The sequence below is a fragment of the Natator depressus genome, chromosome 6 (genome assembly GCF_965152275.1).
Source record: "Natator depressus isolate rNatDep1 chromosome 6, rNatDep2.hap1, whole genome shotgun sequence".
Classification (NCBI taxonomy): Eukaryota; Metazoa; Chordata; order Testudines; family Cheloniidae; genus Natator; species Natator depressus.
In genome coordinates, this window is record NC_134239.1 from 86,756,295 (window position 1) to 86,781,733 (window position 25,439).

Sequence of the window (25,439 nt, forward strand, 5' to 3'; positions counted from 1 at the left end):
AGTGGGGCACTAAACACCAGAAGTAAATCCGCATCTGCCTTTACCAAGCTGAATCACAAACAGACCCCACCCACTATGATCCTTCTTCAAATAATTTCCTCATTTACCTGAGGTACACTTCCTGAAAGTAACAAATAGTTTTGACTTGAGTTATTATCTCATTAGGACTTGTGAAGGAACTAAATGGATTGGAATGCTTTTCAATAAGACCCTTCCTTCCATCTCCCATAAACTATTACCTATGCTTGTCCTGATGTTTGCCTTCTCTTACTGTTTTCATGGCCTTTAAACAGATAGGCTTTTTAAGCAATTAGTAGTACTCTGTATTAGCTTTCCAAGTGGAATTTGGAAATATATTTGCTATATATTTGTTAATGATGTTAAATAAGAAGCTAGAAGTAGATTTTCAAAAGTGTTCAGTACCCAGCAATTTCCCAAGTAAGCACCTAAAAAAAGTGTCCATATTTTTCTTCGTGGGTGCCAAACTCTTGAAAATCTGTCCTAACTGTGGGTGCTAAGCATGTTTAGAGCTCTGGGTCCTAGAGTCTATATGCACATACCTAGTGAGAAAATGGTATGTTTCAGGTGAAAAACTAAGTGATCAGTGTAGTTAAATTATCATTCAATATACTCTAAATAATAATCAAAACATAAACATGTATTTTAAGATACATACGTAATTTATGTGAATTTGTAGTTCCACCAGGACACATCCCATTAATTCCATGCTTAATTCTGATGCATCCTACATTTTAAAATGAACTTCTGTATAAACAGGAAAAAATCTATTTTTCTCATCATATTAGTATGCCTTAGGTAGAATTTTTTCTTTCACTCAGTAAGGGTAGATAAATACCATCTGAAGAAGAAAATAAGGCAATAACATTTAAAAATAGCCTTTTCTATTTTATGGCACTCATTATGGGTTTCACTAACAATGTGTCTGAGTTGCATGATGGAGCGGTCCCAGCCATCCGTTACTTTGTAGAATTTTTTAATGAGCTGTAACTAATTCTGATACACAAGCAGCTTACAAATTTACATAGGGCCAAATTTACATAGAAATCTCAAAGAATCTACACATTTACAGCCACATTTTTGCTTGCAAGTTCATTTCTGTCCGCAAGAGAAAAAGCGTATGTAGAAGCGGCATTTGGTATGCAATTCATTGTAGCTACTGTAGTTAATATGCCATTTGCATACATAGATTGAGTCTTTTTTTTTTTTGCAGGTGCAAATTTAGAGACTGTTTTTCAGCATGTGGTCATATCGCCTAAACTTCCTGAAAACTAAATAGTGTATTGCATTAGACATTGACGTACCGTACCACTAAAGAGAAATGTGAACAGAGAACATCTTTCAGGCACTTTTCTCTTTTTCCCCCTCAAATTAGAATTGGCTCCCCCAACTTTTCTCCCTTTGCTACACTTCCTCCCTCCCCTTCTCCGTCCTCCCATCTCTATATTTGGCTTTGATCACTCTGTATCTTGTCTGACCACTGACTAGTATACCTGAAGGACAGAATAAAAACTTTGATGTAAAAATATCAATCTGGGGGAGAAGCTAAGGCATACAACACTCATTTGGGACACTTTAGTATAGCAGCTCTTCTATGAAGTAGCAAATAATCTAAAAATGAGATCCATCCCTACAGCTATTGCAGCTGGGGCCCAACCTTCCATTACCAAAACCAGTCAAAGCAGGTTTGGACCCTTATTACAGAGGAGCTTCCAGCATTATATGATAGGGAAGTGAGAGAGAAGCAATGGTGTCTTCTGAAGGCTCAAATCACAGTTAAAGGCTGAAGGCTGAAATCACAGTTAAACTGAAATGAAGAAGATTTAAACATTTTTACATAATAGTCTAAATATTTCCCCACGTTTGCACCCACAACATAGTAATTTGTGCATTCAGAAAACCTGCATTTTTATGTACAAGTGGCACTTGTGGGAGTACAGGGAAAAGAGAAGATAGATGCCTGCTTTGCATGCAGAAGTACCTTTTATTTGAAAAAGAAAATACACCCAACATCTGGATGGAAATGATTGCAAGCGCAATCTTGAAGGCGGGGCTGAGGCCTTTTCAAAAATTTGTCTCAGTGTGGTTAATTCCTCTGACCAAAATTCATATAACCTGAACAGTGAAAAATCAACTCTGGGAGCTACAGAAAAGAATTTCTGCAGCCAGTGCATAAAGAGACCTTAGATTCAAAAGCTGCAAGATGAAATCCTGTTGAGGCAGCATTGCTGTGAGTGCTGTACATTGACCACATTTTAATTTTATTTATTTATTTATTTATTTTTCATGGCTTACAGAAAGCCTACGGCTGTTTCATTGTGTACCCAATGAAATGCCGTGGTTGTTTTTGGACTGTCAGTTAATATTTTCGTTCTCTGGCTTCTGGACTTATTTTGCACCTGGACACTTGAATCATTTTTTTCACCTGTAAATGAAGTGTGCTTTTATATCACAGTTGAGCTGTTTGGGGACATTCCTTACCTAGTCATTCTTGGATTGATGGGTCTGAACAACAGTTTATTCCCTTTGCTTTCTAGCTAATAGTGGCACACATATTGCAATGCCAAACAGATTCATGCACAACAGACCCAATTATAAAATAACCAGAATATGGTACTAAGTTTAATGACCAATGAAGTGACTCCAAAAAGATACATAGCAGGAGTACGGTTAATTTAACTCTTTTGGCTGGCCCTAGGGATATGGTCAGAGTGAGGGTGCACCTGGCATTCACTTGCTCATGGAACCCCACTGATGACCAAAGTCACAGGGCTGAGAGTCAAGATAATAATTTCAATTTTTTTAAATATAAAAATGGTAGGGATGAAGGTCACAGGAATCTCACTGAAGTGGTGGGATGTGGGGAAAGAGAAAGGAGTGTGTGTATGGGGAACTTTCTGATGGGGAAAGGTAGGAAGGTGCCCCCAAAATGGGTAAAACTGGCACTGGTAAATATTATAGTAATATTGTTACACTCAAATGGGTAGGTATACGAAAATATTAAATGACACATTAAAATTGCCTAGGGTGACAGGTTTGTATTGTTTGAATTGTCACACTAGTAATATCACTCGCTCTTAACAGGCTGAAATGGGTCTGAGTACGAGCCACATCCGAGGCTGATCCTTTATGGAGTGGGGCCTGGAAGGTGTGGCATAAGAAGAACGTGATAGAATCTATGCCATCCTGATGCTCAGCGTTATCCCTGCAGTTTACACATAGATCTAATCTTTTAAGTAAAAATTTGTGGAAAATCTATCTTTTTCCACCCCATGAAAAGTGAAACACTTTCCAGCTGCTATCATGCGACTGGATTTTGTTTCCAGCATTTTGCCTCCAGTCACCACTGATAGTAACAGTACAGAAGTAAATTTTACACTACTAAATTCTTTTGAATATGGGCTTTCTGCCTTTTCTTTTCGTGGCAAGTATAGCTATAATGTGGTTGAATATGACCTGTCAAAGAGCAAATGGGTGCCTAAGACAATATTTTCAGATGGCTATTTTCCAATATATTAAAATAGATAAATATATTTGCTGCCCCATCTTACTGTACCGCTTCCACATGTTTCACTCCAGTGCTTTGTACTGGGCTTGTCCACTAAAATGTGATTACCTATTTCACAAAAAGGGATGCCATAGCACACCTCCCCTCATTTTTTAAATTTGGCAGAAATGAGGTGCAGAGTAATGAGGAGAAGAAAGATGGTCCAGTGACTAGGACTCCAGTCTAGGACTTGGGAGTCCCTGCTTTATCACAGACTTCCTGGTATGACTGCATGACCAGTCACTTAGCCTCCCTGTGCCTCAGTCAAAGGGGATAATAGTAATTCCCTACCTCTCTGGGGTGCTGGGAGGATAAATACCTTAAAGACTCTAAGGTTCTCAGAAACTACAGTAATGGGGGCCATATATGTACCTCAAATGAATAGGTTTGGCATAACAGCTGCTACTGTCCCACCCAACCCGAGTATTGTGTTACTGTTAATAGTTCATGTGACACAAATATTACTCATCCTTTCTCTTTCTGTCAGAATAGTATTTTCTTCTGTAAATATCAACATTTATCCAGCTATGTTTTTAGCAAAGAAGAAATAACAATTATAAGAAATAATTAGATCTCTTTAAAAAATAAAATTGTATAGAAACCTATGGATGTTGATTCAACAGCATGAAAGTGCAATCTAATATAGAAATACAAGCGCAGAAAATATATAAAATTATAGATAACTCCACAGAATCAGAACACAATCCAACAGTGACTTAAGTACATGCCAAACTTCACTTAGGTGAAGCTAATGGGACTTCTCACATGAGTTGAATATGTATGTAAGTATTTACAGGATCAGGATCTAGGGCCTTATTCAGCACCCATTTAAGTTGATGAAATAATTCCCATTGACTTCAATGGACATAGGTTAAAAAACCTCTATCTGGAACAGAGATACTCTATTTTGTCATTTCTGCTGTCAGGCATAAGCATAGCTGATCTGATTCTCTCTCAAAGTGGTATAAATCAGAAGTAATTCCACTAAAATGAATGGAGTTACATTGGTGAAAAACCAGTAAGATAAGCAACAGGTCCAAAATGTACATACAAGGGGCCATGTTGTAGAAGCAGCTTTTAAAGAGAACTCCCTACTGACTTCAGTGATGGCATGATATAGCTCACTGAGTTTTGCTTCACAGAAAAATTACTGGCAAAGTAACGTGATTGTTTTTCTCAATTAGTATACTCAATAGTTAGTTACCATCGGTATTTACTAAGAATTAATGGCTTCTAAAATTTCATTTAATAAAATTTAACTGGCTTTAGGTTATAGGTGGACAAAAATGTGTCTGAAACCACTAACATTTGTTTTTGTTTTCTTATAACTTGAAAAGGCAGAGCTATTTTTTCCAAATGTCTACTAAAAATTTCACTGCCAAATAAAGACCTCAAAGCCTAGATTGCTTATTTTTTAAATGTCTGAGTTGAATTATAAACATCTCAACATAGAGGTTTATAGTGGAAATGACAATTTTAACTATAAAGGTAATGTCACAATACTGAAGCCTAAATCAATCTCAGAAAAACATAATGTATTGTAAATACATTTTGTTCACATTCTCCTTAGAGCCCTTATACGGTTAACAGTGCAATCATTTTTTCTTTTAAGAAACATAGGGAAATTATAGACATCATGGTTACACAATAGCTTACATTTTAAGGAATCAAAAACAAAGTAATCGCTTTGTGGTTTGGGCTAAATTCAGTATTGAGGCCTTTGTATTTTGTTTAGCTCTTCTACAAATAAATGAAAAATTTGAGAAGAGTGTCTAAGGTAGGTAGAATTTTATCGCAACATTATGTGGTGCAGACAAAGGATGCAGTATTTTGGCACATGCCTAAAATAAATTGAAAAAAATAAGGCAAGCACTTAGGCATTATATTCTATAATACAGTGTATTTGATCTTTCTTATGTTCTGAGACTAAACAGAAGACTCTGCTGAAGATTAAGAAGGATTTAATTTTTTTTTTAATGAAATGCTCTTTCACATTACATGTCGTAATGGGACCACAAGTAACAGAAATATATAGTATGTAGTAAATGTAAAGAGAAATTGATGTCTCAAAAATGAACCACAACCGTTTTACTAGAAGTGTTGAAATGTGCAACAGCATTTAATGTCTCTAGAAATCCTAGCTCAAAGTACAAAGTGAACCTTTGTAATGCTCTATCATAAATTTTAAATGTGTAACACTTTCGTAGTCCTCAATCATTAAACATAATGGGCCAAATTCTGCCCTACCTTGTACCCTAATGGGGGATTACACAGAGTGTAAATCATAGCACAGTTTAGTCCAGCAAGTGTTACTATACGTCATACCGATGAAAATTTTCTTTTTCTTTTAAGAATGATGTTTTCTGAGTTATGTAGGCTCATGATTATAATTGGTTTTTGCTAAAATGTTTAAAATAGATTTTTATAAGGTACATTTTGAAGGTGTTCTGTAAGAAAGTGTGTGATGTGTATATCAGATCATTAGTTTATTTAATTTTCACTTTTCATTAAATTGTATCTTTTATTACTACTGTAAAAATGTTCATTTTGCTTATTATATTTTATAACTTTTGGGAATTAGATAGAATTTTTAAAAAATGGCTATTACTTTGTTTATTATACAGAGACATTTGTTTCCAGAATGTAATAATACCATGATAAAAATATGTCTGTTATGCTATGAGAATATAGTTTTGTTCTTTCCTCTAATAGGAATCAGAGGTTTGTCAGTATTTACAAACAATATTCCAAGTGGTTTCAGCATTGCATTATAAATTAAAATAGCCTCTGCAAACCTATATCATTCTAAAGCTCACTATAAAATCTCACTGTAGTTACAAACACAAATGTTTAGTTCTTGGGATTTTTTAATACTTTACATGGCTCAGAGGAATAGTATAAAAATATTGTAACTATTAAATTATAATTTTATATATTCATATCATCACACAATATGAGTAGCATGTAATTTTTTTTAGTGTATGTTTTATCTTGTACATGGTAGTGGTTACAGGACTGATCCTGTAAACATTTAGCCATGAAACTTTACTCATGTGACTAGTGTCAATGAAATGCATGTTTGAAGAATCAGCCCTTAGAACATACAAAATATCACACTCCAGCACATTTCGATATACTATTTTTCCTTTACCCTACCTCCAGGATTTGTTCAAATAAAAATGCCTTGAGAAGTATGCAGATGAAAATGGGTAGCAGAGGGGAACTCTGTTTTATAAAATTTTCAAATACAAAAAGAAACATTTAGTTTTATTGTGCATAAATTAAATATAAGCCATGTGGCAGAGTACAATGGAAACGCTGAAAATTAGTAATTTATTTTCATTCTTTTTAAAAACAGTTTAAATAACAAGTCATCCAATTCATAGTGCAACTGTTTATTAAAAGGGTTAACGATACTGTACATATTATTTTATTTAAAAGGAAGCTTTAAAAATCCATCTTTCTTCTTGGAGATCACTGCTAAGATTCAGGGTTTATTTTGCATATCTTACTTTCAGCTGTCAAAAACGGGTTCATTTTCAGTAACTTTCAGTATTTATGTTTTCCATAGCTATTTATCAGTCTACAATTAAGATAAAATGTAAGGGGTCTTTTGGTTAAAAACAAACAATAGCTTTGCTTAATGATAAAGAACTCCTTTATTTGCATTAAGCAAATTAACTTATGAGAAATATTTCCTCACAATACTAAAATTATAAACAAAAAATTCACACAGAGTACATATTAATTTTCAACTGCCAAGAATATATTCTCAGAAGTTGTTTACATTAACTTTTTTCTTTTGCTTCAATCACCTGTGGATAATAATAAAAAAAGGTAAAAGAGTTGTACTGTCACCTAGTGGATAAAGGTAGTAGAAGAGTCCACCTATAATATTACCGCAGCTACTTCCAGTGTTTAAGAAAAATAAAACACACACACTTACATATTAATTTCCTAGTGGAAACAATTTAAGATCAAGAATCAAACAAAAAGGATCAAACAAAACTTGACTAGCTGCACTGGAGTTACAACAGCAGAGAATTTGGCCCCTAATGTACATTTTAATGATCCTTTGTTGACTAGTAAATCTTTCGTAATATTAATGTAATATTTCCATTTTTCAAGGGCCTGCGCTTGTAGCGAAGAAGCTAAGTAATCATGGAATTGGGAGAATGACACTAGAGATAGGAATAAGGTAAGGAGATGCAGTCCTACTTTTTTTCATCTTCTACCCTGACCTACAAAACCCTGTTAAGCATCTACACTAACAGAAACTAAAGCCATCAAACTCAAATCACTTATTATCTAATTTAGAACTGCATCCATATCTCCATAGACAAAAGGCTGGATTAGTCCATTGCTTCCGTCATTTTCTAAATTCTGAATTTTCAGCCAAAGAAGTTTGTTACATGTTGTGGACCTGCTGCTGTAGTCATAGATGGACAAACTCCCATCTCATTGAAACTTTGCAAATTTTGCTTACATTAGGACATCAGGTTTGGGACCAAGGATGAAATTCACCTAAGGATGTTGGTGCCATAAAAACCTTCCAGTGCAACAGAACCATAGTCAAAAGCTGCAGAACAGGTATGCAGAGGGACTCCACTCCACATAGCTCAGTATGGTGGGAGGTAGGCAGGTGACATAAGGAGCAGTCTAGGGGTGGGGACATGGCTGTTGGTTCCATGCTTAGTGGAAATAATTTAAAAAAAAGAAGGCAAAGTATTATCACAGAAAGTTTAATAAAATGTGTAATTGTCTAATAATTACACACAAGGGTCTGTAACAGAAGCAGTGGAAGGGCTTTGGAGCTGCTTTCCCCAGATGATCATTTCTTACAAAGTTCTTGTTGCATCACACAGTGAAAACCCACATTCGTTTTGTAACAGTTATATAATTCTGTGGGAACTCACATTGGACCATGTTACCACAAGCTATTATTGTCATAAGAAACAATGGCATATGCACAGGAACATTCTCAGAGACGCCTCCTTGGTGTTGTATTACCTGCCATTAAAACATTTCAGCCAGTTTGCCTTAAGTGAAGCAAACAATCTTTTTTTCTAATGCTTTTGTCTGAGTATTTATTCAATCAACTAGGATCAAGTTTGGAATAAATGACAACACCACACTTTTTGGAAGCCTCAAACTTGAAGTCTACAGCTTTCTTGTGACAAAGAAACTGAAAAACACCAACTGCAACAACAATAATAAAAAAATAGGTTTCTCTTCATATACACTACTTCTGTGTGTTTTAAACATAAAAAAAGAACCTTAAAACCGAGCTGGAATGGAAATTCAAATAAGACCTGAAATACAAATTTTGGACTCAGATTCCAATTCAGACATATCCTATAATTTAGGGATTTTCGGAACTGTGTTTTGGTACCGGCTCATCTCTGAAGGGAAAAGTGAGTTTTCAACGTACATATAAATACGTTTACTAAAAGATCATTTCTCATACTTCATGGGAAAATTTTCACAAATTTATTTATGGCATAACATAATCATATTAGTCCCATCAGAATTCTTTTTTGTAGTGGACATGCATCTCTTATTCCATGGGCATCTCCTACATGGTAGGACACGTGGTTAGTTTAATGAAATTGTTTCCACAGAAAATCCAAAATACACAACTTGGAATAGAGCTGAACAGACTACCAGCAGCAAACACATTAGTCACTGAATTTAGAGCTTTTCTGTTTAATTAATTAATTGTCCATGAACACAGAATGATTCCTATTACCGGTAATTTGTTCATTGTTCATTTGTTCATTTGTTCATTGTTCAGAATTACTTAACAAATGCTAATAAATAGTTCACTCAGGCCCAAATCCTGCACCCCCTGAAGCACATATACTGAGGCTCAAAATGGCATAAAGCTGCAGGTTTGCTGTGCAGAAGGGCCAAATCAGTGGGGAAGATCAGGTATTAGACCCATTTCCAAGGTTCTCTGTATAGAGCAGACAAATGTGCCCAGTGTGTTTCTGCACTGCACATATCCAGCTGACTGTGTCCACAGTTCCTCTCAGTAAGTTGGAATGGTTGTGACTGGATTGTGGAGGCACCTAGGAGTGGATTCCTTTACTTTCAATCCCTGCACAGTTTCTGTGAGTAAACATTTTTTACTCAGATTTTGCTCAGGGTTCAGGATTTTAGATCTCTTGTTTCTTTCCTCTCATACCTGATTAAAAGGCCTAGGGTTGAGAAATTGGGCTGAAAATCTCATAAGAAAAGACTTTCCTGTGAGATTTCCTGTCAGTGCTGATTTCAATAAGGCTGAACAGATTACAGGAGCAATTTTCTCATGGTATTTCCGCCTACTGTCCCAGCCAAACCAAAAAGTGCAGAGGCATGTGGAGAAGAAAGTTAAAGAAAAGGGACATTTAGTAATCTTTAGGAAGGAAACAAAAACAAACGTGCCTTCCACCCCAAAAACAACCACCACCACCACCAAAAACCCAACCAGTTTCAGTTCAGACTGGATGAAGATTTAGGACTCTTATTTTATTCGAATGGACTCACCCATCTTTAAGGAGGAGCTGACCCTGAGGTGTTCTGTCTTACCTCCAAAGTGATGGCAGAGAACAAGCAGGATCAGATGGTATAGACTGGTGGATAATCCACCCTAAAATTTTACATAACATTATAGTTATTTTAAATAAAACCCTATCCTGACAAAAGCCCTGGATGAGGACAAAAAGTAACCAAAGGATTGATTTATGGACATAAACAGTGCATAGAGCACCACACTGGGACTCAAGAAACCTAAGTTCAGTTCCCAGATCAAACAGAGACTTCCTGTGTGATCTTGGGCATGTCACTTAATCTATCCCTTATTGCAGTTCCTTGCCTAAATAATAGGGATGAAGTTCATTAATGATTGTGAGGCACTCAGATACTATGATGAAGGGGGGCATATGAGTAGACAGATATCTAGGGATGGTAGGGAATGAGTGCTGCAGTGTTTGATAAGGCTCAGAATAAAAATCAGAACTTCCGTTAAGTGTAGGTATTTAGAAATTGCAGAATCTTTAAGATCTCCCATCTCTAGTACAATAAATAAATGAAATTAACTAACAACTTGTTAACGAGCTGATAATTATATAAACTTCTAACACAGAGACCAGGAAAGTTGTAAATACAAAATTACTTTTTGCAACTGTGTTAAGTCTGGACTTAGCCTATAATAATTTTAACAACGAACTAAGTGTAATTTATTCAAATGTGCTTGCCTTTTTATAAGTTCTGTCCCTGACACATATGTGATAAAAGACTGGTGTTAAAAGCTTTTAAAGCAGAATCAGGATCTAATAAACTGCTGATGCCTGCAAGGCTTTCTTCTACTTCCTAAAAAACACTTGCATTAGCCTGTGTAACAGACCTATCATCATTTTAGAAGATGACATTTTCAAACACTGAACAACTGCAAGTAAGATACAAAGTTAGCTGCATATATACAAATCAGCCATTTAATTAGTGACAAACATCTTAAGATGCAAAACATTTTAATTCTTGTTTAAAACGTATTTAAAGACAAATAAGCAGTTGCAATTTTGCTTTTCTGTATTTTTCTTGCCATATTTTTATTAGTGTTAATGAAAGGAATGAAAAACAACACAGGGATGAAATTTAAAAGAGTATCATCAATACTGGAATTCATTAGAAATCACCAGAAGTGTTCTGGGAAAACAATGGTGGGAATCAATTAGTAGTAGGCCAGGGTCTAGCTCTAACCAACAGACAGCTTATCTAGAGATACATTTACACTTCATATCAGTGCAACAGGTCAGTGGAAGAAGGCTACACTTCAGCAATCTGACTACATACCTAATATGCAGCCAGAGTATCGTTGCTCAGGCACTGGCTCTGTTTTGATAGATGTTCTTAGCATATTGTTAACACAGGCTGACTTGCCCCGTCAAGCCTTTAATATTTCATGTATGTCTCTTCATGTTTCATTACATAACAGCTTCTTTTACTCATCTCACCTCTGATGACACTGTCAATAAGGAACCTATTTCCTCAGTAATAGAAACCTGTAAGATTCTCTTGAGTCAAAGGTCAAACACAGTCAATTTATTCTTAAAAAAGAGAGAGAGAGAGAAGTGCTCAGTTGCAAGTTACTGAAAGTTAGTCACTACTTTACTCCAAGAAGTCTTATATTTTTACTCGTCCTTTGAAACAACCCGTAAGTGATAATGAAATGCTTAAAGCAATAAGAAAGGGAATCAGATTTCATCTACCTGGACAGTCTGGCAGCATACTGTGCAACAATAAACAAGTGTTCTTAAGTCACAGCATTGCACTGGAAATGAGGCAGAACTTGTGTATTTTAACAGTTTTTTACAACTAGTAACCACTAGCGAATTTATTTTACTTTCTCAAGGAAGACCAGTGAATGTCCCTAATTTAAACTAAAGGGCCTTTCAGCCTTGAAGACAAAAAGCACTTCTGCTTAGCACCTGAGTAATAACATGGAATATGTACAGGTGAGTCAAGAAGACTGGAATCAAAGATAGTTTGTCTTTGGCTAGTCTGAAAAGTCTGACTCATTTCCAGCCCTGTGATCATTTATTATCCAGAAAAGAAAGGCTGGCTTTTTGCTCTGCAAACACAGTGGTGGTCTTTAGCTCATGATGAATAGATTTACCATGTCCGGTCTGAAATGCATGACATCGAGTTTTCCAGAAGTGTCCAACACACACATGCACACAAACCCTGATGATGTTTTTAACGTATGTTTTAAGTTCTGCAGTATAGAAAGAAGTGGATATCTACCTACATGTAATTTTTCCTCAAATTATTACATACAATATACATTTTTGTAGGGTGACCAAATAGTAAGTGTGAAAGATGGGGGTGGGCGTAATAGGTGCCTATATAAGAAAAAGCCCTGAATATTGGGTCTGTCCTTATAAAATTGGGACATCTGGGCACCCTACATTTTTGTGAGATATTATTTAAAATAACATTACTTAGAATAGTGTCATATTTTTCACAAATTATTTTGCTGGGTCATCACTGGCCAAATATAACATTTTCCCCTTCAGCCAGGAACTACTTTTAAATTAGTTAGAGCTTCTATTGAAATATTATTCTTTTGTAAAAGAAGAAAATAGAGCTTCTAACAAGCAAAATGGTAATGTAAGAAGTATTTTCAGGTAGCATATAAACTTGTGCTGTCAGATTTATTTTAAAATAAAATAATAAATAATAAAAATGCTTACTTTTTAGCGCCAGAATCTGGTCTCATATATCGAGTGCATTTCACAGTTCATCTTTTAAAATCATTTCTCTCACATGTATCCACACAGATAGTAGCTAACTTCACAACGTATACTTTAACTGATGTTGTAATTTATTATCACCGCAGGTGTATGTGGCACTTTGAAGACAAATTAAACAAGACAAGGTCAGTCTCTGGCCTGAATATTTTACAATCCAGGATATAATACATCTTATGTTTGAGACCAGAATCCTGTTGCCTGATCTAAAGTCCACTGCAGTCAGTAGAAGTCTTTCCATTGACTTTAGTGGGCTTTGGATAAGTCGGTAAAGCTACAACTTTATTATAGCTAAGATGCCCACATTATCAAAATGAAGGGGGGAAAAAACCCAGATCCCTGTCACTCCTTACCCAGTGAGGAGCCTGTTCTCTACATTCACACCCTCTCCTGACCTCCTGGGTTGGGGCTGCCACCGGCTAGGCACCACACTTACCAGCCCCCAGTGGTGGTGCTGCTGTTGTTCTCTGTCTAGAAGAGCTCCTGCTGGTGCTCTCCCAGGGGCTAGGGTTGGGGCTGGGAAGAATGCTTCCCGAGCCCACATCAGCACCATCTGTTGGGAAGGGTCAGGAGAGCTGCTGAGCATAACTGGGACATTTAGGTGTCCCATTTTCAGACTTCAAATTTCCAGAACTGACCACTGGAAAACTGGACATCTGGCTCCTTTTTAAACATCAGAGGACCAAACTGCATGCATCCAATTAGGGCTCCCAAACACCTCAATGGATATGAATAAGTTGGTGGCATGTATATCTAAGGTGAGTGAATGCCCTTTTGAAAATTTGGCCCATTTTCTCCTTTTAACATGTAGTCAGTGCTTTGTGGTACTCTATAACAACTTCCATACATCATGGAAATAAATCTGGTGTTGGTCCTAAGTGTCAATTCTAGTATTTTAAAATTATACAGTGTACAAACTTTGCACAATATTTGGATATACATTTGTGCAGTAATGCTAAAGTAAGAGATAGTAGTGACTCCCTTGTCCAAGAATCAGCAACACTAGTAGTTTTCTCTATAATAATTTTGTAAATAGTTGCAAGGACAGCAGATAGTTGTTCCTGAGCTTGCCAGGATGTGCCAAACATAGTTTTGCAAGAGCTTCAACTGCTAATTAAAATCAGAGTTCTCCCCACAGGCAGAATATCACAGAACTAAGAGAAACTTAACTGGCAACAGTTTACAGTTGTCAGCATGATAGCTTAACTGTTCTTTGCAGTTAGAATCATTTTCGTCAGTGCTTTGGAAGATGACAGTACCTTTTAATTTCAAAGACCTTTGTAGTTTTTGTTTCTTATGCCATAAATCACACATAACCCAGGATGGACACAGGGCACTAGAAAAAAAGTTCAATACTATATAATCAAAGATTTTACGAATGCAAATACACTCTCTTGTTTTAAAAATCCTTTGAATTGGAACTAGAAAAATAAAGCTGATCACTATGTTTCCAAGTAGTCTCTGACAAATTGGGGTAGGAGAAGACAGAGAGAGAAAATCAGAACACTGTGTAACTATATTAATAAAGAGGTAGGAAAATACTACAGAATAAAACAGATTGTTGTTTTGTCTACTGTAGCTCCTTTCATATCAAACTGTCTCAAATAGTAACCTCTTAATAGAAAGACATTTTTAGGGCAAATTCTGTATATTCATTTTGATTTTGTAATGAAACTTGTTTGGTAATTGATCACATGTTGGTTCGTCTTGGTCCAATGAATGCCACAGATGTCAATCCATACAAAAAAAGCCAAAAAGTAGCTAACTTATTAAAGAAAAAAAAACTTGAGTAATGCCAAAATGGATCAACACTAGGGAGTTCCACACGGCATTACTCAAAATATTTAACAAAGTAATTTACTAGAATTTACTAGAACAAAGTAATTTACTAGATATAGTAATATTATATAATGTTAGCAAAAAGAAGCATCCACTGAGTGTTCAGTAATGTAGAGATGCAGTGCTGCACATCTATGCAGCATACTGAATACTTCTGGTTTCAATACTTTTATTTTAATCCCTGTACCATTTTTTATTAATATTTCATAAAGTTAACACTTATTGATTCTGCTTCCAAGTGCAACTGAATTTGGCTCTTAGTTAAGAAACAAACTACCCAGAACATTTATATTTTCTATTTTAAAATTTCGGGTAACATTTATCAGTAAATGTGAACCGAATAGTTACTTTCTAAAGGAAGGTGTAAGTACGAATGTGTTATACTGTCCTACCAATGACCTGAGTTTTGCTCTAAAAATCCTACCTTTGTAAAGGCAAAAATGCACTATCCATATACTCTGCAGGTAACTTTTACCCCCTTTCCCAAAATACTTTTACAGATAAACCATTCCAAAGTTTTGTCAGGGATTTAAGTTGAGTATTACCCCCATTATCTCTCCATCCCTTACTCCATCCCCTATTCACACAACTTAATAATTTCCCTCCCAAATTCTAACTTTTTGTTTCTCCATCTCCACTATTCTCTTCAATCTCTCCAGCTGTCCACTGCACAAAGAGAAGGATGTATCTTGGGTCTTAGAGGGAGTGGTTTTTTTACTGTCCCTGCAAGGCTGTTATCTGCATCCCCATCCAGAAGCCATTCTCTCACCACTTAAGGCTGTTGTAGTAAGACAGGGCAGAAGCCAGACAACGTCAGAGAGAAGAGAACGAGGCTAGAGAATGCCGGAGGATTTATTTCCAAGCTCCTGGCTTTAGATATATGTTGGGAGGTTAGATGGGAGAATGATTTCCTAGTTAAGAAATAAAGGAGACACTACTTGAAGGAGAAAACTGAAAAACTTAGCCATGGAGAACCAGTTTCTGCTTGTGGAAAACCAGATAAGCAGTTTTGAAAACTAGGATCACAAGCTCCCGTGTGAACTGAATGAAAACCATCAGAACCTGATGGACATCTGGATGGCATTCAGTAGGTTCAAAGGAAATCTGAGTACACAACTTTTAGAATTAAATTAAGACCTAGGTAGGAGGGTATAGACTAGATAGAAGATCATGTGGAAGAATCTAATTGCCAAAGGGTGAGACCAAACTGGAAAGCCATTAATGGTATGTTAACACTAAGTAAGCTAAGAGCTGAAGTGGCTGACAGCTGGCCATTATAAACCACATCTGCAATAAATCTAAGAATGGTAAGGAAAGAAGTCTTACATGCTGAAGTCTCTGGAACCTACTCCAGGCAGAGATGGTCACCCAAACACCAGCAGACAAAGGGAATTCCCTTCCTATGGGAATAAAGCATGGTGGAGAGGACACAATCTGAGCACCTCAGTATTTTCTAAAGGCTCTTCATAAAACAAGCTTTTAATCTGAATAAGGCCTGGAATGAAGAATGGGACCCTTATACAGGAAGTCTCTTTTTTCTAAGAGCTGAGTGCTCTGGACAAAAAAGAGGCCCACAGACCTATAACTTCTTGCATATTCTGGGGCCATTAGCATCTCTGTGGTTTTATGAGGACTTCCCAGGTCATGGGAAGCAGAAGGAATGTAAATAATATCTCCTTGGTCCAGTGAACCAAGACAACATCTTGGACTTATGCTTTAGGGTTTTCAGTATACCTTACAGTATCTGGGTAGGAGTTAGATGCAAAGTGGACACTCAATGCTCTTTGTGTATTGTTACTTATCCATTAGAATAGCTCCTTGTGTGACAAGACAATCTTCTTGAGTATATCTGGGCTCCTCTGAGCTAATCTACTTAAATAGCCTACTACATGAAAAGTTGTTATGGATTCCAGATTTTGCTGGACCATCTGAACAAAGGGGAGTATTCTTTAAGAAGGGACTAGCTCTTGGTCCTTTCCATCCATGCCTCTGACAGGTCAAGTATGCTGAGACTGCTGAGTTGTCTGACCTAATGACAATATGTTGGTGGCCAAGAGAGGATTCAAAAAGAAGGGCCAGGCATATTGCCCTATAGCTCCAAAATCCTGATGTGCAGCTTTCTCTTACTGGAAAAATGATTCCATTAGTTTGCCTTGATTGAGGAATGAACTCTCTAGCCCAAGGGACTGGCATATGTTGTGATATAAATGCAAGCCCACCCCAGGAGACTCAAAGAAGACAGAGTCAGAATCGGTTGCAGCTGACCTTAAGGGGCAAGGTTGGTATTAGGATTTGTGGGTCTTGATAGATTTTCAGATTTTACAATGTACCTAGTATCTTCCAGAGAAGGAGGTAGTAGTGAGAGCAGTGAAAGATCATTACCCAGATTGGAATAAGGAATGTGTTTTTCTTTTCAGAGATTTTTTTTAAAGGGGTAATGTCAGAGTTTTGACCTGGTATCCAGGATCTATGAACAACCTGAGCCAAAGAAAAATGGATAAAAGCACTTAAAATGTCTTCATATTTCCATTTCCCTCCTTACATTAGCTTTTTTGTCTAGATTTAAGTTTCCGATGTCATTTGTCCCTTGTTGCCATCAAATATGTCTCTATTTTTTTTACTATTATCACCATCAAGTAACATATTAAAAAATACCACCAGCTAAATTCTGGCCCCTGATGCATGCATAGGGTTTATATTAACTTCATGGTATCCCTGTCCATACATTCAAGAACAGAGTTTAGTCCTAAAATTACCAAGACAATTTGTTCTTGTACACAAAGAGATCAGCTTATCCCATGAAATGTTAAATGGAAACGAAGACATTTCATCCTATTCACTCAAGTGGGCATATGAAAGACACAAAACTATTTTCATTACCCATTTCCCCATTTCCCAATTCTCCCATTTGACATAACTAAGTGATATACATTCTCAGCATTTTCCTTAAGTAAATTCAAAAGAAAAAGTCCTCCATGGAGAAAGCATATCCATTTATACTAAGTGCTAATAACTGTAATTTTTGCTTTCAGTATAAATGTATATCACTTCAAACAAACAAATCAAGTTCTGTGACAACTGACATAAAGGTCAATCTTAGTATGCATTCTATAAATATTACTTGTTCTGAACTATACATCTTACATTATCAACTTTGGTAAATATTTTTCTTTTTAAAGGAAAATACAATTATGGAAAATAATACAAATAAAATACTCTAAGGCAACTACTGGTGATCAGAGGGGGGGAAAAGAAAGAAAAAAAATGATTCTAGAAAAAGTAGAAGAAACGCAGGCTGTACAAAGTCCCAGTTTGGTCATACATTTTGGTATTGGTCAGTAAACTAGACCACCATATTTAAACAAAACATTCCATTCAATATTATGTCAACCTTTAACAAAAAGTTTGTCATTGTAAATTAATGTTCTATGCACCTGTAAAATCTGATGTGCATTCTTTCAAGTTTTTATTTCAACACTATGTCTGTCTGAATTATCCCCCACAATAAACTTATAAATTAATGTTAGAAGTTTTCCAAATGTCAAAAATGAATTAGTATCACACTGAGCCAAAGAGTTAAAAGAGACACCATGTGCATTCATATGTTTTCCCTACTGTAACACTGACACATTTATATCGTTTCCATGTCTGTTTCAGGTCTGGCAGAGATGGGTTGTACGTGCAGATTATTTTGTTAGAACACAGTCACAAAAATAGAATGTTATTTGCATAAAGTTTGTTGAAAATGTGCTGGCACAAAAAAACTAAAATAATTTAAAAAACCCACTAGCCATAGTAAATCTAATAAAAGTTGTTGTGGAAAAATATGAAAAGTGTAGACTTTATTGAAGGCTCAAATGAGGTAAAGTACACATTGTGCTCTACATTGTGGTTCTAATGAGTAAAAGTTGGTTATGTGGTTTTAATAAAAAATACAGGCCAGTTAATGTCAAAGCAGTTCTGGGCCTATATCAAAAGTTAACCTGTTAAATATAGTTATAAATTTTTAATCTACACATACATTCTGTGTATTTGATAATAACGGGATATTCCGTCTAGCAGACAAAGTTATAACAAAAATCAATGGCTGGAAGTTGACTCTGGACAAATTCAGATTAGAAATAAGGCACACATTTTTAACAGTGAGGGTAGTTAAACACTGGAATGTTAACAAGGGTTATGGTGCATTCTGCACTGGAAATTCTTAAATCAAGACTGAATATTTTTCTAAAAGATATGCTCCAGCTCAAACAGGAATTTATTCAGGGAAGTCCTATGGTCTGCGTTATGCAGGTCAGATTAGATGATCACAATGGTCCCTTCTGGCCTTATTATCTTTGAATTTATATTTATTTTATGATTTGGATCTTATGGTTTTGGGGATTTTTTTAAATTAAAGCTTTACAGCTCAATTTGTTAAAGTATAAATTTCATTCTGTGAATCTAGTATCATTTTTGTTTTAAGAAATTAGCATTGTTAGAATATTAACTACTAGAATAGTAACTAGATGACACTTTCTAAAACTGCCAATCATTATCATCAAGGTTTAGGGCGGGTTGCGACCTTTAATGTTTATTTTCCAAAGGTTACAGGTGGCATGCAGATATGTAAGAATAATAATTTAATCTGTTGCAGCTATAACATACGAATATAAGTAGGAACACATTATTACAAATAATTAGCAGGAGGTGAAAAGGATACAAACAAGTTGTGGGGAGGGAGACAATATCATTTTAAAGAAAAGTGAATGTTTTCCATTTAAGGCCCTGATGCAGCAAGCTACATAAACACATGCCTGACTTTAAATATGTGAATAATCCCTTTGATTTCAATGTATCACATGCTTACAGTAAGATACGTGACTTAGGTCTAGTCTACACCACCCGCTATATTGGCACAGCTGCACCAATGCAGCTGCGATGCTGTAGCACATCTGGTGAAGTCACGCTCTGCTGATGGGAGAGCGTTCTCCCATCAGCATAATTGCTCCACATCAGTGAGAGGCAGAAGCTATGTCAGCGGGAGAGCATCTCCCGCCAACTTAGCGCTGGTGTGGACAGCGCTTAGGTCGATATAACTTGCATTGTTCATGAGCGTGGCTTTTTCACACCCCTGAACAACATAAGTTACATCAATTTATGCGGTAGTGTAGACAAGCCCTTAGTACCTTGCTGAGTCCTATGCTATGATTTTATTACATAAAACCCAAGCAGCGCATCGTGATATCTTCCTCACAGTACCTGAAACATATGCTGTACTCACTGACTTCCTCACCATATATACAATGTAAAAAAATTCCGAAAGCAAGCCTGTTAAATTTATTAATAGATTTGAATGTCCTATAATCTGGATAGATTTTCTATTTGTGTTATATGATCCTTCTCTTGCACTACTAATTCAATAATCTACTAGGGCAATCTATAGCAGTCATAAATTTATAGCAACTGAATGGTTACACTTTCTTCAGTCCTCATTTTGTACTATACGCAATCCTCATTATGGAAAAAGCCGAGTCCTAGACAAATGAATGTTGATCCGTATCTGAACTCTACTAATCTTTTTACATTGACAGAATCAGTAAAATACCTTAAGGTTCAGATCCTAACACCCTTACTCAGTTTTTACTCAGGCAAACTTCCAAATCCCATTGACTTCAGTGAGAGTTTTCCTGAGGAACAACTTAGTAAGGGCTTTAGAATTTGTCCTAAAGTGAAGAACGGTCACTTACTCGGTAATAAGGATTGGACAATAAATAGATACAATGCAGGTATATAAAAAACAGAAAACAATGCCTCTGAAAGCAAACTTTATGACTTATCCGGTTTACGAATTCTTGGCTGGATTTTGGAATTGTTTCACTCAGACTATGTGTTAGGTGTCTCTCTACAGCTGTGTGAATCCTGCCAGGCTCACTTCTCAGAATGAACTCCTGAAGCTTGAGTCACAAGGACTGGAAGGGAACCAACTCTTCTTTGTTCACTTAGAGATTCCAGCTCACGGTCATCTCTTGATTTCTTAGCAACTGTGTTACAAGGTTCACTCCCATAATTCCTAGTGTGTGAATGCAAGGCAACCCCCAGGCATTTCCCAGATGCATTTATAAGGATTATAATTTATAGGTCTTCACAGCCCTTGAGCTCCTTAAGGGGCTGATTGGAAGCAGGAGGAAAAGGTGTGATCTCCTGCTCCACTGTACTGTTGAGAGGGTTGAGGCCACACACATTCAGTCTCATCAGCAGAATCTGATGGATTTGTAAGGCAGAATGACCAATACTAGTGAACCCCAAACCAACTGATTCAAAGATCCTGAAGTGGGGGGGAATGACCAGCTGCTGCCCTCTGCAAACCCCACTGAGAGAGCTATCCAACCACAAGAAAGCAGGTAGAGCACGAGGACTCCCTTTGATTCAGAGAAGTTAAAGATTGGAAAGATTTATTAGGTTATCCAGACCACCACCAGAAAAAATTCTCTTAAAACACTTAAAATTAGCAAGAAGACTGTGAGGCTTCTTCGGTGAATAAAGGGGTTGACCGGGCCATTGGAGTTACAGGTTTTCCAGCAATGGGAACAGCCTCAACCTTTTTGTGAATTTTCACAAGCACAGACTGAAGTTCTCAAAACCCTCAATTCTCATACCCAAAGATAAATGCAAGCGAATTGAAGGTTTTACACAAAGCGTTTGCCCATCTTTCTCTTCCCCCTTCCTTTTTTCAGCCAGCCCATTCCAACTGCCTCCTCATTTGCTCTATTTTAGGACACTAAAGATATGCCAATTAGTCCCAGTTCAGTACATATGCCTGAGCAAGTTAGTAATGACTTTTAGTTGATTGTGTTACTAACTCTGTTGCCTGTGGCTGCTTCATATCACAGTTTACTAGAACCAGTAAATACAGTATCAAATAAGTAATTTCTTTCATCCATCCCTCATACCTCTCACATCATCTAATTAAAGTGAAAATAATAGGTTACATTTGCAAATCATCTGTGCACCAATTCTATGGCTAGGCTATGACTTACACTCACAGATCTCAGTATCAGATCACCCACATGCAATATTGGCTTCTAGCATTTCTACTAAAATGTTTGCAAAATTAGACAATAATTGAGGACCCCTCCCATCTTCCAATGAATGGGCTGGGTTGAGTGGAAGATCAGGATGACCTCTTTCTGTGTGAACAAAATGTGAGAGCAAAATGCTGCTGTATATACTCTGGTTTCTGTTCATGCACAATCTTAACACTGCAGCAACCAAGGTGGGTGGAAAGACTTCTGAGATTTTGGACTCCAACAAGATAAGTTAACAAACAGTGGAACTTGAGGAAGTACACAATCCCTTCTCTCCTTGGGTCAGGAGAAGAAAGGAAAGAAAGGGTCCTTAAACTGAACTTTTTCTAATCTCACAATAAAGGTGCAATTGAAATGATGGGTATGATTTTAAGTGAACTGGTTTTCCTGTCCCTAGTGAAAATTTTCCACTTCAGTAGCTCGTTCAACCAGATGACCTCCAGACTGAATTATTGTAATATGCTCAGTGTGAGACTGCCTTTGAAAACCACCTGTAGACTGGAATTTTTTGTAAAATATGTCCATGAAATGCACTGACGTCTGCACTCCATGAACTGCACTAGCTGCCTTTTATTAGAAGGGAAAGCTCTGAGGCACTGAAGTCTTACATTATTTAAGATCAGTCCACCTGAGGAGCTGCCGACCCCATCACAGCAACAGATCTACTAACTCTCCTGAGAGACAACTGAAGAGGATGAGGGACAAATGCTTTTCTGTTGAAGGCCCACAGTCCTGGAAATCTCTATTGCTAAGATTCACCTTCTGCCTCATCAGGGCAAAGAGTTTTTGTTTCCATTGCAATTTTGTCTATGTGTTGGAGTTGTAATGGCTTTGTATGCTCCCATTCCAGAAGTTATGTGGTACTTGTTAGCCTGTGTGTGTGTGTACTATTTAATATTAAATTAATTTATGTTAAGGTGTCCACAGGTCCAAAGGGCATCAAACACAGTGATAACAGTAAAAAATAAATATTAATTTATTAAGTCCACCTCTCCCCCAACATAAAAGGTGGGAATGCTGTTGAATCTTGGTTTTCATATTGAAAATTCCCCTCATGGTATAATCTGTCTGACACAGTTAACGAAAGAAAACATCTCAAAATAGAGTCAGTAGTTATACTGCTAGATAAAAATCTGCAAGCGGATACTGTACTAGAAGTTGCTTTCCTAACATGATAGGAATGTTGGTATTAAATCAGCTTATTTTGACACAGTTCCTGGAAGCATATGTGTTGCAGTATTTTTAATATTTTTTCACTGGAGATTGGATGCTGCCCTCACCATATGTGGGTGGACGGAAGACTACTAATGTGAATACATGATAGGGAGCATTTAGGAGGTATAGAGGAATACAGCAGAAGTGTTGCATGCTTCCCCGTCTATGTAAATTCTGTGTAATTAGAGCTTGCGGTGTTTAACCATGGTGAATCATCTATATCCAGTCATTAGCACTTTTGTTTTCTTTCTAAGGGTTAAATTTCGGTAATTGCACAGGGCTGGTAGGTAGGGGAAGAGAGGGATAAGGAAACTTTCCCCAGGTATTGCAAAGCCATTCAGAAAACCTAGGCAAAAGGCTGCTACTAGTGTTTCTTTAGCTCTAGGGGAGGATGGTGTATGTGTCCTGTAGCAAGGATAGAAGGATAGCAAGAATAGAAGTTGATAGAGTACAGGTAAGAACTACATCACATAATGGCAGACAAGTAAAAAGTGCTTGTACACAAATACCAGAAGTCTAAATACTAAGATGGGTGAAACCGAGTGTCTGGTATTAAATGAGGATTTTGATATGCTAGGCGTCACAGAAACTTGGTGGAACAATGATAATCAATGAGACACAGTCATTCCAGGATACAAAATGTACAGGAATGACAGAGTAGGTTGTACTGGGTGATGAGTAGCACTATATGTGAAAGAAAGCAGAGTCAAATACAGTAAAAATCTTAAATGAATCAAAGTGTATGATAGAATCTCTGTGGATAGAAATTCCATGCTTGAACAATAAGAGTATAGCAGTAGGAACATACTACTGAGCACCTGACCAGGATGGTGATGATGACTATGAAATATTCTGGGAGATTAGAGAGGCTATAAAAATAAAAAAACTCAATAATGGGGGATTTCAATTATCCCCATACTGGCGGGGTACATATCACCTTGTGATGGGATGCTGAGATAAAATTTCTAGACACTATTAATGACTGCTTCTTGGAGCAGCTAGTCCTGGAACTCACCAGGGGAGAAGCAATTCTTCATTTAGTCCTAAGTGGAGCACAGGATCTGATCCAAGAGGTGAATGTATCTGAATCACTCAGTAACAGCAACCATAATGTAATTAAATTTAACATCCTTGTGAGTGGGAAAATACCAAAGAAGCCCACCACAGTAGCATTTAACTACACAAAAATGAGGAAGTGAGTTAAATGGATATTAAAAGGTGCTGTCACAAGAGTGACATGCCTGCAAGCTTCATGGAAACTTTTTAAAAACAACGTAACAGAGGCTCAAATTAACTGTATACTTTAAATTAAAAAACAAAGTAAGAGGACCAAATAAGTGCCACTCTAGCTAAACAACAGAAATGGTTAGAGGCACAATGGCATCCTTTAAAAATTGCAAGTCAAATCCTAGTGAGGAAACTAGAAAGGAGCATAAACTCTGGCAAGTCAAGTGTAAAAGTATAATTAGGCAAGCCAAAAAAGAATTTGAAGACCAACTAGCAAAACACACAAAAACTAATAGGAAAAAAAATTGTAAAGGCATCATAAGCAAGAAGCCTGCCAAGCAATCAGTGTGGCCACTGGATGATCGAGGTGCTAAAGGAGTATTGTCTGGCTATGCTGAAAGAATGACAGGAGACATTAGATATTGGTTTAATCAGGCCGCAACTTTATTAGATATCTGGGACTAACCTCGCAGATAAAATGTGCAGTGTGGGTGAAAACTCCCACAATTCACCGGGGGGGGGGTGAGTACTTTTTTCAGCCCCCTCCGCCACCCCCCCCACCTTTCCGTTCATGTCCCTCCAGCAGATCCACTGCCAGGAACCTCCGGGAGGAGGCGGGAGCTTCCAGTTCTGGGGGGAGCTTTCACCAGCTCCCCCCCTTTTCATCCAGGTCCCTCCAGCAATTCCTTTGCCAGGACCTTATCGATCACCCCTGCTCGTAGGAGGGGTTAAGGTGGACTATAATGATTGGGGGTTGGCTCCCTACTGTACCAATCAGAGAAGTCCCCAGCTGCCCCCAGCTTGCTCAGTTACCAATGACCTCTCCTTAATGCCTTTTCCAAGCCATTTTCCCCTTCTTTTGTGTCTTAATTTATGGAGTACCTGTACTGAACATCCGCTATACACTTAAATAAAGAGTTGCAACATATGGCCTACCGCCCGTCATGCTGTGCATGAACAGAGCCCACCTGAACCTGCTGCGAGGAAGGTGAAAACCCCACCACTGCACCTGGCCAATATGGTGGTAAGGGAAAAATTCCTTCCCAGGCCCCCCTTAACAGGGCGGCTAGTGTAATGCCCACAGCAGATATAGCTAATAACCTGGCATATTTCTGACCTAAACAGGGAGGGAGGGTGGGTGCTGCCTAGCCTGTTTCAAGTGATGAGGGAAGGGTCCAGGCCTAGGATGACCTTTTAAAACCCCTCATTCCTAGGTGGTGAGTCATCCACCATGCT

At 37.2% G+C, this 25,439-nt stretch overlaps 1 protein-coding gene across 2 annotated transcripts in view; it reads right to left on the bottom strand.

Annotated features, from left to right (window-relative positions):
* SLC25A21 (solute carrier family 25 member 21) overlaps window positions 1-25,439 on the bottom strand; it is a 378,311-nt gene that overhangs the window by 189,751 nt on the left and 163,121 nt on the right. The gene's annotated exons all lie outside the window — the stretch shown is intronic.